Consider the following 14,533-nt stretch of genomic DNA (forward strand, 5'->3'; position numbering starts at 1 on the left):
ATTATGGTCAGTGTCAGTGAACTTTAAAAAAATTCCACATTTCTATAAATTTCTCTCTCTCTCTCTCTCTCTCTCTCTCTCTCTCTCTCTCTCTCTCTATATATATATATATATATATACACTCAAAAATATATATATTTTTAGATTTATGAATTTCAATTATATAGTAAAATTACAATCAAATTGAATTGAATAATCCTCACATATTATTCAATGTACATATGTAAAAAAAAAAAAAAAAAAAGGAAAAAAAAAAAAGAGTAAAAAAAATGTTTTCATCTTAAAAATGAAATTATGTTTACATTTAGGAATATGAATCACATAAACTAAATGGTCATTTTCCCTGTTCCATTAATATTTATACACATTTTTTCTTTTTCTTTTTTTTTTTTCTCATTTAAAGTTATTAATTCATAATATGAATAATATGTAAGGATTATTCAAATTGATGGAATTTTACCATACAATTGAAATTCGTAAATCTTAAAAAAGGCTTCACTTTTTGAGTGTATATGAATAATGATTGTTTACTGTTGTCTTTTTTAGAGCTGCTCTACAGCAGAATTGAATTCTGTTCACAACACTGAATCACTATTTTCCAGTTTATCACTGTCGAGCTGCTTTGAAACAATCTGTATTTTTAAAGCGCTATATAAATAAAGCTGACTTGATTTGATTTTATAGAGAGAGAGAGAGAGAGAGAGAGAGAGAGAGATGTGTGACATAAAATATATAATAAAAATACATAAATACACCATATATAAAAAATATCATTGCTTATGGATTACTTTTGATCTAACACTTATTTTCTGTTGTCACCTTCAAAAACAATCATGTATTTTTTTTCTACAAATTTTTAGTCTTTAATTATATATAGCCATTATTTATATATTCAGGGTGTAAAAATGTATGCATATTCATTTTTTATTTATATTTTTTGAATGTAGGCCTACTGGATACTGCAGCATTGCAATGTTATATTTTAATGTTAAAATACTGTAGGCCTACGTTTTGTAACAGAAATACAAATGTCAAGTGTAAACACAAATGGTATTGTCTGTGCAGAAGAGATACAGTAACTTCAGGCTGTTTTGTTTTGAAGCGCGCGCACTGTGAGTCTATCAAGATGAGGCTCGTGCGACGCCAGCTTCACCTGCTGCTCACTGTTTGTGTTTTACTGTGGAGTTCCGCAGGTACGCGCTGACTTTATCTATACCACATTTATTCTTGTATACCTCAGTCACTCTGAACGTTTTGCGTAATTTAAGATCATTGTTGTCATCCTAAAAGCGTTACAGACATTCATACATTAAAATGAAAACATTTTAGTGACTAGCCTATTAATCTCCGTCCTGACAGGAGCGCAGCGTGTCAACAGAGTGACCCCAAATGTCGGAAGCGTCAGTGGCGGCACGAAACTGACCATAGAGGGGCAAGGTATTAAAAAAAGTCACCATTATGCTTTCAAATGAATCCCAACCACATCTTTTCTGATTTAGCACATATTGCTTTTTTAATCACTTAGTGATTTTATTTCAGGTTTTGCTCAAGCTAATCAATTCAATCTCAATGCCAATGACCCAAACTTTGGCAACAGAGTGACGCTGGTGTCCCGCACCAGATCTGTTCCCTGTGATGTCGAGAAAGACTCCACTCACTCCAATCAGATCATGTGTTACACAAGGTAAGCAATTAATCAGATAACCTAAATGTAGTCTTTTATCTTGATTGTAGTCATTACATTGTATAGAGTCAGTAGTGCTTCTAATAAGAGTTTTTTTTTACATACGCAAATGTGAATATCATACAGCAGTGGTTCCCAAACTTTTTAGCTTAAAGTACCCCCTGAAGGGATTACCATCCTTCCACGTACCCCCTCTCTGCGTACTGCAGTCACACCTTTACCATTTACCTCCTAAATTGATTTTCCAGTGCATTTTTTTTTACCTTTCTGAATAACTTTATAAAATAAATACTGTTTTAAATAAAAAATGTTCAATAGAGAAATATGCAATGATCGATAGTTTGCGGTTTGATATTCAGATTTCTTTTGGCTATAAATACGCAGTGCGCTGTCATAGACATGCAAATAATACCGAATATCGTTCTCCATGATTTGTGAATTAAGGTGACGCTGTCCTTTGGGCCGAAATCAGGTTTTTTTTTCGTAGCGACTCTTAATTTTATAATGGCTATAGCTCCAAATGTTGGACACTTAGAGGAATGAAACTGGTGTCATCTTCACCAGCTTGATCTGTGAATTTTTTCACAGCAAAGCTCTTGTCCGTAAATCCCTTGGTAAGTCCGCCAGTAAGGAATGTGAAAGAAAGGCGTTCTTCATGTTTAACGTCTATTACCAATGAACACAGGCCCGGCTCCACGGGGGGGCCTGGCCCACCCAATCAGAGGCTTGGCCCACCCTGGCCCCACACCACATAACAGCCAATCACAAAATTAGTGTGATATTCAATTCAGCTCCAGACCAAAGCTGCAACCTCCCCCTTAGTAGTGCTGCTAAAATATATATTTTTTCTAAACATGTCTCTAAAATATGTTAAACCGTTCAATACCGCTTCTCTACAGTATCCATATGACAGCGAGTTCACGCACATCGCAGCCTCCTGTCACTCACTCAGCGCAGCGGCAGGCCTCGAGACTCTCGTTCGGTCCGGTTGAAGCGTTTTTGTTATGATAACAACTGATATGACAACTTTAGCATTCATTCATTCATTCATTCATTCATTCAGTGTTTCCCATTAATGACCCTGTGCGCCGCCACCGTTTCCTAATGAACCGAAAATTTAAAACATAAATGGTCTCTACATTGTATTTTGCCAATGAACTAAAATCGAAACCGTAATGGCTTTGTGCCTTAATAAAGCACCAAAATATATACAGTGATTAAGTATATATTTAGTCTGTTTGTGCTGCGTGTTTTAAAGAGAAGCGCGCACTTTGCTCACACGATCAGCTGGCGATTTGGTGATCAAAATTAAAGCTCAAGGATTAGAAATTGGCTACAAACTAGTATTTTAATTTTTCTATACGTTGTGTAAAGTAGCCTAACCAATATATATATATATATATATATATATATATATATATATATATATATATATATATATATATATATATATATATATATATATATATATATATTAGATTGCATTTGTTACAATAGCCTATATGGATATTACTGTCATATGTATAATTATATAGGCCTAAAACATTATTATATTATTATTTTATTGTTATAATTGTTTGGCATCCTAAAACACCTAAAACGATGTAGACTTTATATCACAACTAAAATATGTTTGAACCCTCTTTAATGTCCAGGTACAAGTCAATGTTGTTTCTTTGGTCAATTTGCACACTGTACATGGGTTGAAGCTCTTAATTTTGAGCTTCCAAAGTGCACCAGACTGATGCATTTAACCTTAAAATGTACAAAATTTTCTTACGGGGGTGCATGCCCCCGGACCCCCCTAGAGGAGGTATTGGACAAAAGTTCTAATTTCGTACAGTATAAACAGCTCGTGCAAAAAATTAAAATAATAAATGTTGCAAATATTATTTGTGTTATCTCACATTATATTTTGTAATGTGATTTTTCAAAATAGTATAATAGTTTATAACAATAACAATAACAAACAACCCTAACAATTTCCTTATCTATATCAATAGACATGTGAGATTAAAGCATTAAAGCCCCCCACCAATCCGACCGGCCCACCTGGAATATCATTTGGCCCACCTTTCATCTCATATCTGGAGCCGGGCCTGAATGAACACGCAGACTGCTGGAATAAAATAACATTGTTTTAGGTAGAGCTCGATTTGTGAAAACTTTCACGGTTCAGTACGGGTCAGCTGACCAAAGCTCAACTGTGAAAGTTTTCACAGATCAGAAAAGTGATGTTAGTGACCCAGGGAAGGGTCAGCTGACCCGTACTGAACTGTGAAAGTTTTCACAGATCAGAATAGCGATGCTAGTGACGCAGGGAAGGGTCAGCTGACCCGTACTGAACTGTGAAAGTTTTCACAGATCTGAAAAGCGATGTTAGTGACCCAGGGAAGGGTCAGCTGACCCGAACTGAACTGTGAAAATTTTCACAGATCAGAAAAGTGATGTTACTGACCCAGGGAAGGGTCAGCTGACCCTTACTGAATTGTGAAAGTTTTCACAGATCAGAATAGTGATGTTAGTGACCCAGGGAATGGTCAGCTGACCCGTACTGAACTGTGAAAGTTTTCACAGATCAGAAAAGTGATGTTAGTGACCCAGGGAAGGGTCAGCTGACCCTTACTGAATTGTGAAAGTTTTCACAGATCAGAAAAGTGATGTTAGTGACCCAGGGAAGGGTCAGCTGACCAAAACTCAACTGTGAAAGTTTTCACAGATCAGAAAAGTGATGTTAGTGACCCAGGGAATGGTCAGCTGACCCGTACTGAACTGTGAAAGTTTTCACAGATCAGAAAAGTGATGTTAGTGACCCAGGGAAGGGTCAGCTGACCAAAACTCAACTGTGAAAGTTTTCACAGATCAGAAAAGTGATGTTAGTGACCCAGGGAATGGTCAGCTGACCCGTACTGAACTGTGAAAGTTTTCACAGATCAGAAAAGTGATGTACATTATCTGTACAAGGTCATTTATATATATATATATATATATATATATATATATATATATATATATATATATATATATATATCATATTATACAAAAAACAGGGGGGCAGAGCAAAGAGAAACACGGCCACGAGATAAAATGCTATTGTGAAAGTTTTCACAAATCGAGCTCTACCTAAAACAATGTTATTTTATTCCAGCAGTCTGCGTGTTCATTGGTAATAGATGTTAAACATGAAGAACGCCTTTCTTTCACATTCCTTACTGGCGGGCTTACCAAGGGATTTACGGACAAGAGCTTTGCTGTGAAAAAATTCACAGATCAAGCTGGTGAAGATGACACCAGTTTCATTCCTCTAAGTGTCCAACATTTGGAGCTATAGCCATTATAAAATTAAGAGTCGCTACGAAAAAAAAACCTGATTTCGGCCCAAAGGACAGCGTCACCTTAATTCACAAATCATGGAGAACGATATTCGGTATTATTTGCATGTCTATGACAGCGCACTGCGTATTTATAGCCAAAAGAAATCTGAATATCAAACCGCAAACTATCTTTACTGCGGTGTAGAACCTTTAAATATTAAACTAAAACCGCCAGTAGGTGGCAGCAAGTCACTGCAAGTTTTTATGAGTGAGTCATCGAGTCATTACTTCATTAACGAAGCAAGTGGCTGTGAATGAATCATTGAATCATTGACTCTCACGATTCATTGTTGTAGTTCTGCTGTGGTTTTCGTCAGAACTATTATTTCATTGCAAAATAAATACTGACAGTACTGTGTTTAAAATGTATGTTTTGTTTTTTGACATGTTGTATAATAATGTCACGATTGCAGTCATGTGGATATTTGGGAACAAGTGCGTTCTTGCTTGTTATCATCATTAAAGGTTCTCTAAGCGATCCTGGGTGGAGTAACTTCCTGTTGACGTTCTTAGTGTTGTCAAACAAAACAGAGGCTAGCTAGACCCTACCTCCGCCTCCTCCTCCCCTCCCATCCGTGCTTCCTGAAACAGTCATGAACGCGCATTTAAAATCATTCTTGTCGGTTATTGGCTGGAGCATGTTTATTGTGTTTTGTGGTCCAGGCTGCACCAGTTTGTTTTTGTTGCCGTTTTTGGAGCTTGTGGCGACTACAGAGACCGCGTTTTTTAGTGTGAGCGGATAGTGAGTTGATGTTTGCTGTATGTGACAAAAAATGTTTTGGCCTAAAAACGCGTGACATTGCTTAGAGCACCTTTAAATACAAGAACTCACACAAGGTATGTTTTTGTATCGGAGAAAGTTTGAGTCTTAAATCGAAATTAATCCATTATCTGTGTCTGTATTTGTTCTTCATGCCAGTAACGTAAGTGCTTAATCCCTACCGTTACAAAGGTGCATTGTCGAGAACGACAGTAATTTAATGCGATTTAAATCAGCAGACTGCACGCAATCTATCATATATGCTGCTTCTGTGGATACAGTCATTTTTGACTGCAAATGATAAGGTAATTTGATTAAAAGTGCTGAATTTACGACATTTTGGCAGTTAGAAATACATGCTCGATTTTAATATTATTTTAAGGTAGAATTAAATGAACTACAAATGAAAACTGAAATGAAAACAGCATTTTGTTCGCGTACCCCCTTTTGTCACCTCACGTACCCCCAGGGGTATACGCGTACCCCAGTTTGGGAATCACTGTCATACAGGAAAGGGATCGGGACTATATTTGAAAGAAGGGATACATTTTGTCTAATTCTTAAAACTGAGGAGAAGCGAATAAAATCATTGGAAAAAACAAACAAACACTATATATATCTCCTGACTTTCTTCCAGTGGCTGCAAAATTCTGCAACATTAAAAAATTAAAATTAAATCAGCCCGTCAGTCAGTCAGTGTTTACAGGAAACATTTACTTGTCCTAGGAGCAATTTTCACCTCATGTTGTTCCAAACCTGCATGTATGCAAATTGTTTTCTTCTGTGGAAGATTTTTTTTTTTTTTTTTTTTTTTTTTTTTTGAGGAATATCCAATCAATAAATTACTATAAGACCAGTCCATATGCCTTGCGTGCTATATTCCAACTCTATAGAATTCATACAAGCTATGTACAAGAAACAGACCAAAATTAATATACTTTATTCCCTGAAAATGTTCCCCTGTCCTGCAGTTCCCAATTTGAAATGAATGTTTAAATTTTTGCATAAACTTTCCTTTAATGTTATTCAAAATTAGTCTATTATTTTATGTGTTATAAAAAAAAATCTGTTGCATTTTAAAATACCTTTTGCATTTGATTGTATAACATGTTTATTTATAGCCAACTTTAGTCTCATATTTTTGCGTAAAGGAAGAAGATATATTTTAATTCTTTGAAATAGCTGTACCGCATATAATGTTGAAGGCTTATGTTTTTCAAAGGAAGCTTTATATTGCATCATATTCAGAGCTCTGCCAGAAGATGACTATGAGGTGCGGGTCAGCGTGGATGGTGTGCCAATTCCTTCCAGCAACATTTGTTATGGAAATCAGTGGTATTACTGGTGCATGTTCTATGTAAGTGAGATGGACTTCATTGTGATGCTTACTAATATATATATATATATATATATATATATATATATATATATATATATATATATATATATATATATATACTCCTATCTTCTCAAAATATTACAATATATTTATAAAAACATGCACTGCTTTCACAGAGCCGAACATACTATACACCCACCATTCAAAGTATCAGTCCACTCTCAGGTCCCCCAGGTAAGTTTTGTTAGTTTTTTAGTCATTACTCTGCTGCTTTGGTTTATAAAAATGATATCTTTCACTAAAAAATAAATTAATAAATAAATAATGAAACTTTAGGGACTGTGGTGACACTGCGGGGAAGAATCTATACTGATGTGTACGGAAGCAACACGGACAGAAGCTCCAATGGCTGGGATGTGAGATTTTTAAGGTCTGGAAGTACAAAATGTCACTAATATAACTGTATGAATGTTAAATATACTCTGTGAATGGACATAAAGTGTGCCTGAAACTATTTTTTTATGTTTTTTCTTTGAACAGAGCGTACATGGGAGGCATGCCTTGTGTACTTCTAAAACCCAATTCAGATGAAAAGTAAGTATATCTCAGTTAAGTTACAAACAAATGTAAACATTAAAGGTGCAATATGTAAGATTTTCTGTCTGCTAGAGGTCGCTAGAGGCCTATTCATAACAAAGGCATAGCTTGATGACGGCAAGTTTGAGTACGGAATTTTGGGACATGTGGTCTTCACCTCACAGCCAGTGGAAAATAACCGGGATAGGACTCGGGAAGAAATCATGTTCATGGATGCAATTATTAACGTTGCTGTAGTATGAAGCAGAGCAGGAACGAGTGTTGTGGGAGCTGAATGAGGCCGCTCGTGCGATTGTTAACGAGAGATGAATGCAACACGCCGCAAGCAGCGGAACTTTTATTATGACACAGTCGCCGGCTTCACAAAATAGTGTTTTCTCTGAGGCATGGTAAAAGCATGGTACTCGCAAAAAATCAATAAGACTATTAAACGATAAGACTAAATGTGTTGAGCTATATAACAATAATAATTTTCTGTCTATATATATATCAAAACAGTTGTTCCCTTGTCTATTAAAACATGTAATATATTAAAACGTCTTTAGTGTTTCCATGGTTTGTACAAAATAAAACCGGAAACTGAGGGTTAACGCGGGTATGACGCAATTGACAGACGACTCCTCACACGTCCCGGAGCCTTGGTTAAAATTGCAATTTTCTTACGATTTACAAATAGTTGGAAACATTTGGGATATTGTAAGTACTCAAGTGAACTAAATATATAACACTGGCCTAGTGGTTTTTGAATATTTTACTGCACAGTTGTTACATATTGCACCTTTAAATGTGAATGCACTCTCCATAAATATGCATTAATTTTTTCAGGTATGGCCTCTTTTTGGATTATGAGAGCAGCCAATGGGGGGTATATGAGCTGTAAAATGACGGGAACATATGTTGGTGAGAACACGTCATTTTTAAAAACGTTCAAGAATTATTCATTAACTATAGATTTATATCATAATAATTGTCATTGCCTTGGTTTTCAGGTCATCACAACCTCAGTTACATTCTCGACAGTCAATTTGGGAGGTCAGACGAGATTTGATTTTACTTTAATAAACCTTACAACTTTACAGTCTCTGCATGTTGTTGACAGAAAAGTAGCAAAACACATTTTCTTTTTTTTTCAGGAGCTTGCCAGACTTTGGAGTTTTCAGCATCTCAGCGCTGAACAAGCTTGCCATGTTCCAGACATACGCAGGTGTGAATAATATTTATTCTTCTTAAATAATAAAACATGGAATTGCCTGCACAAAATCAGATATTTTTGAAAAATGTGGCTTGGTCTCTTTTAGAGGTGACAGGAGTTTCTCCCTCTGAGGGCAGCATATTGGGCGGCACATTACTGACCATTAAGGGACACTACTTTGATGAGACTGACCAGCCGGCCATGGTCTTAGTAGGAGGTAACCCTCTGAAAATCTATATAAAAAAATAAGTAAATAAATATATCAATATTTATATATATTTGCTACCGTATGTGATACACATTAAAATATAATATAAAATGAAATTAATTATTGTGACTAATTCTAATTATTAAAATGTTATAAAAATTATTCATAAAATAATTAACATATATTTTTCGAATGTATTTTGTATTATACATTTTTTTCCTTAGGTCGTGAGTGTCAGATTCAGAGCGTATCAAATGAGAGGATTGTCTGCACAACTCCTGGTTATGAAAAAAACAATATGACAGTGTTTCCTGGTGAGAACCTTATCTGAAATCAGATCTCTTATGGTGACATAATATTTCTGTGACAGTCTTTTCCATAGACATTGTTGACACTAATTCTGCACTCCACACACAAGAACATCTGACTTTGTTACTGTCGTTATTTCAACCAAGACCATGATTCTCTTTTGTCACTTAACTGACAGACTGTGAATCCCTTCACGAAGAGCCCTTCCACAAGTCCGTTAGCGTAGAAAACATGCAATGGTCATTTCAAGGAAGTAATTTAATCATTTATGGTCATGCGACCCAGGGTGACAAGTCCTTGTGATTCATTTTAAATTTAGTACTGTCATGACAGTATTTGGCATGGTAATGGGTATGACAATGCTGTATGTTTGGTCTTGGTGGAATAGATCTATGCAGCTGCTGCTGTAGGTTATTGCTGTTGCTGCAGAGCAAGTACAGGACTTGCTACTGCCAATACATACACGACACACTGCTGTGAGCAAGTAAGGATGCTGTTGCTGTACAATATATCGTACATGAATTACCTGTAGCAGATCTATACAGGTGGAGCTGGGGAAGGTGGAGGGTTTCTGAAGCGTGCTGCACTGCTAAGGCAATGCTATCAAAGTATTTTGAAGGTTGAGCACGCAAGCTCATTGGCTACTGATACAGCAGAAACCAATCAGCTGTGCCCTATAGATAACGATGTGATTATGAGCAGGTTGAGTTAAAGGACCTATTAGCCTGCGCCATCTAGAGTTTCATGACAGAAATTTGTATATATGGCGACAGAGTTGGAGTTAATGCATAAACAGAGTAATTCACACATTTCCGTCATACATTTAATATTAAGTTTTAAGAAGTTTCATAGTTAAGAAATGTGTTTAATGCTTTATGTGTTTAATGCTTAACTTATAAAGTTAAAAGCAGACTGGGAACACATACACACACACGTATAAAACATATTTTAAAAAACGTATGTACATTTATTTGTATCATATTAACACCATATCAACATATATCGCTGATGTTGCTGCCTAGCGTTGTCGTGGTAACATTCCATGTGAAGCTAATGAGGAAATTATATGGTCTTTCATTCCTTCCTTTGCCAAGTGCGTTCCAAATGGCTTCATTATGACAAAAGGGCTCTGGCCTTCAAGGGCTCTGCCCTTCGGGGTGAGTAGGGCATAGGGATGCTCACTTCCGGTTGGAATTTGCCCACAAACTGTGCAAAGCAGGGAGGCACAAGGACTGGAATTGGGAATCTCTAATGTAAACTAAATTAATAGATGTGATTCATTTTCTGAAATATGTAATTATTGACCAGGGGAAAAAAATATGAATTGAATTGAATTTAATGTGTAGTACAGATTATTTTTTTTCCAAAATGTTCTCCAACCAATACGCCTATATGTCGTTTGTCACTTCCCTGAAATACAACCCCTAGGAGTGTTTACTAAAGTTGTGCCCCTATCAACAACAGGACACTTTCATTTGAATCCATGACATATGACCCATAGGAGCATTTGCTAAAGTTGCGCCCCTATCGACAACAGGACACTTTCATTTTAATGCATTGTTCCCTTTTATTTGCGTCATATTTCAGGTTTTGCGTAGCTCAATTGGCAGATTGCAATATGTGACAATATGCAATCATGGGTTTGATCCCAGGGAACGCACATGCTCATAAAGTGTATATGCATAAATCACTGAGGGTAGGTTTAGGGTGGAGTGGGGTGAGTGTAGTCGTTAATAAAAAAAAAAGAGTTTTGCTAAATGGACAAATGCTGTAAAAAGTCCACACATTACATTTAAATGAACACGCATTTTGATTGGTAATGACAGTCATACATGATGTCATGACGACAGACGTAACACAACACTGTCATTATTTTTACGTCAGCTAGAGGGCGCATGACTTTAAAACATAAATATAGGTCGTAATATGGTGCTTGAAAAACTTGGTTTGGTTTTTTTTGGAGGACAGTCTCTTTTTTTCCCAGTCAGTTAGACTTTGACTTTGAAACCTACCCTAAGAAATATTCATTGAGGTAAAAATTTTGACAGCAAGCTCAGGTCTATCAGGAATATTCGGTCATTTGTTCGTTTGGATTCATTATCATGGACTTTTAGTTTGTTTCTCATTATTTCCTGTTGTCTTTGTTCATGTTTCCCACTACCATTAGTTGCTATGGATATCCATTTGTTCATCCCTCCTGTTAGTCTTTAAGCTCATTATCTGCGTATATTTAAGTTTCTTGTTTCTCTGCCTTGATTGTCGATTATTGATTGTGTTAGTGTTTGAAGTAGAACACGCTGTGACGCTACCCTGTGGACTGAATTTGTTTTATTAAAATACCGTTATTTTTGGAAATCTTCTTTGTCTCTTCATCATCTGTTGATTTTACATACAGTAAAACTTGACAAGATATCCCCTACTAATTATGAAATTAATTACAAATGTAAAATGAACATTCCTATAAACAGTACTGTCTTGATTGTATTGAATGATGTTAAATGATCATGTTTGTAGGTGGCAGAGGCTTTAAAATGGAGAAGTGGAGCAAATCTTCTCCGAACCTTCTAGAGGACGTCCTGAAGTATAATTCTAGCAGGCCTGGATATTCTGTCCAGTGGGTGGATTCGCTGTCTTATGTGTGGCCTAATGAAAATGATAACTTTGTGGCACGATTGAGTGGTTTCTTTGTTCCAACGGAGACCGACAACTACTATTTTCTAATCAAAGCAAATTACCGATGCCAGCTATATTTCAGCAACGCAGGTCTTCCCCAGGATAAGGTACCTGAATGACAATAAAATCATAATTTCATAATTTCAGTAGTCATCAATGTAAGCAATTATCCTTTTAACTGCCGTTTTAGAGCATAGATCTGAACTGAATGAATCTAATTCATGAATGCTTTGTAATACAGACCTAAGATGGGTCAATTTTTAAAAAGAGTAAGGAAGTTTAATTTTACTGTAAAGAAAATGTACTGAGCTAAATATGTTTCTTTTATTTTATACAAAATATATATTTTACAAAATAAATCGGACACTAAAATTGCTAGAAAAATCAAAGCCATAACTCTAACCAAGCTGTGTTCCAAATTTGAAGCTGATATCACAACTGCTAAGAGGTTTTAAAGTAACGTTTCCATGGTAACACAATGTCCAACTGATTTTAAAAAAAGGCAATAAAAATGCATGCAGGCTTACAAGCATATTTTAATTTATGCAATATCTGTGTAAAATGCAGTGTACCATTTTAATCTTTTAATTTAAACTTCTTTTTGTTGTTGTTATTTCAGGTTAAGATTGCATCACAGCCTTACTATACATACAGTTATTTCAGCTTTAACACCCAAAGGTCAGAGGTGATGCGCTTAGAGAAGGGAAAACCGTAAGTAAAGTTTTCCAAATTATACACAATGATCAAAAGTTATAAATGTATGTTCTCAATTTTGTCATTATTATTGTTTTCTCCAATATACCCAAATCTTGGATATAAAATAAATTTCTACACACAAAACATCAATGTGTTACAGATACTACACTGAGATTCTAGTGCAAAAGTATGCAGGAGCAGCATCAGTGGATGTGGCCTTTTTCAAAGAGATCAGCCCTTTCACGGCCCAGCAGACAATAGAAGCTGTTAATGAGAGACAGCAGATTAACGCAAACTATGATATACTTCCTGAAAAACAGGTAAGTGAGCTCACTTAAGAGAAAGTAAGAAGGAAGGAATAAGAAAGCTTTAGGAATGAATTTTCATCTGCAGGAACTCAATAAGTCTTAGATATGACCTTCTCTATGTGCTACTATGAGCATTTTTTTATTTAGATTCTTTGTTGATTTAGGTGGTTCGTTTCGTGGGATGGACACCAATAACCCCCATCAATGAGGTGCAGACTCTGAGAATCAGCAGTAATTGTTATGTTTCGAGCAATTGTGAAAACACATACTACTTCCTGGCGTATGGAGATCTTATAACAGGTGCATTAGTTCACACAGAACTATGAATGAGTGTTTGATGAAGCTAAGATATCCAGTTTTCATGTGCTCCTAATTTTTGCATTGCATTTTTTTGCATGTTGTAGGGCCGATCCCAGTTAGTGCATCAGCGATGGAGTTGCAGAACGCTCTGAATGATTTGTGGACGATAAAACCAGACAGCGTTACAGTCACAAAGCAAGAACTGGACAATGAGGCACTGTACAATGTGACATTCAACTCCAACAGAGGTGACCTTAAAAATCATCTTTTTAAAGTCAATATTATTTGACTGATTTCTGTCATCTGATTTTTGCTCTGAAAAACACCAAAATGAGATATGTACTTTATCAAAATTTACTGTGATTGACCACTTACCCATCTACATTAAATGTCAGTAAAAAAAAAAAAAACTAAAATCAAAAATGTTAATACCTAATGTTTTACTGGTTAATTAGATAACAATGAGTCACTCTTTATAGTCACCTAGCTCTATATTTTTAAAAATGAGATTTAACAGTACAGTAAAGTACATGAAAAATACTGTATGTGTTTTAGTAAAAAGTATAAATTATGATATAATTTATGATAAAATTGTGATTTCTATCGTTTTTTTAATGTGTTTATTTACAGTAAAATAATGTTTTTGTTAGTAAAAAAAATACTAGTATATATAATTAAACAAAACGGTAAAAGGGATGTTCTCAGAATTCTTTGTATAGCATACCACATTAGATTACATATTTTTCATATATATTTTAATTATAATGTTGATTTTTATTTTTGTTATCAGTTATTAGGGTGTTTTATATAACCTTTTATGTTGCTTATAAAGTATGCCAGTACATTTAAGATTTAGCAATATGTTTTAATTTTTTTTTTTTAAATCTTGGAATTATCTCAGGTGACTTTGAGGATCTTGACTACTTGATCATGGGCTCAGATACAAACATCACAGTTACTGAGGACGTGAAAGGCCAGGCCAGCATGAAGACGTTCACACTGCTGTGGGGTGGAGTTCCGTCCCTCCCTCTGCCTTTCAATGCTTCTGAAACTGAGGTTTTTGTTTGTTTTAGATGTCTTAATATTTACTATA

At 35.5% G+C, this 14,533-nt stretch overlaps 1 pseudogene; it reads left to right on the top strand.

The window, feature by feature from the left end:
* Nucleotides 1-14,533, top strand: part of LOC125275457 — a 59,282-nt pseudogene that overhangs the window by 59 nt on the left and 44,690 nt on the right.

This window comes from Megalobrama amblycephala, linkage group LG9 (assembly GCF_018812025.1).
Source record: "Megalobrama amblycephala isolate DHTTF-2021 linkage group LG9, ASM1881202v1, whole genome shotgun sequence".
In the NCBI taxonomy this organism is placed as follows: Eukaryota; Metazoa; Chordata; class Actinopteri; order Cypriniformes; family Xenocyprididae; genus Megalobrama; species Megalobrama amblycephala.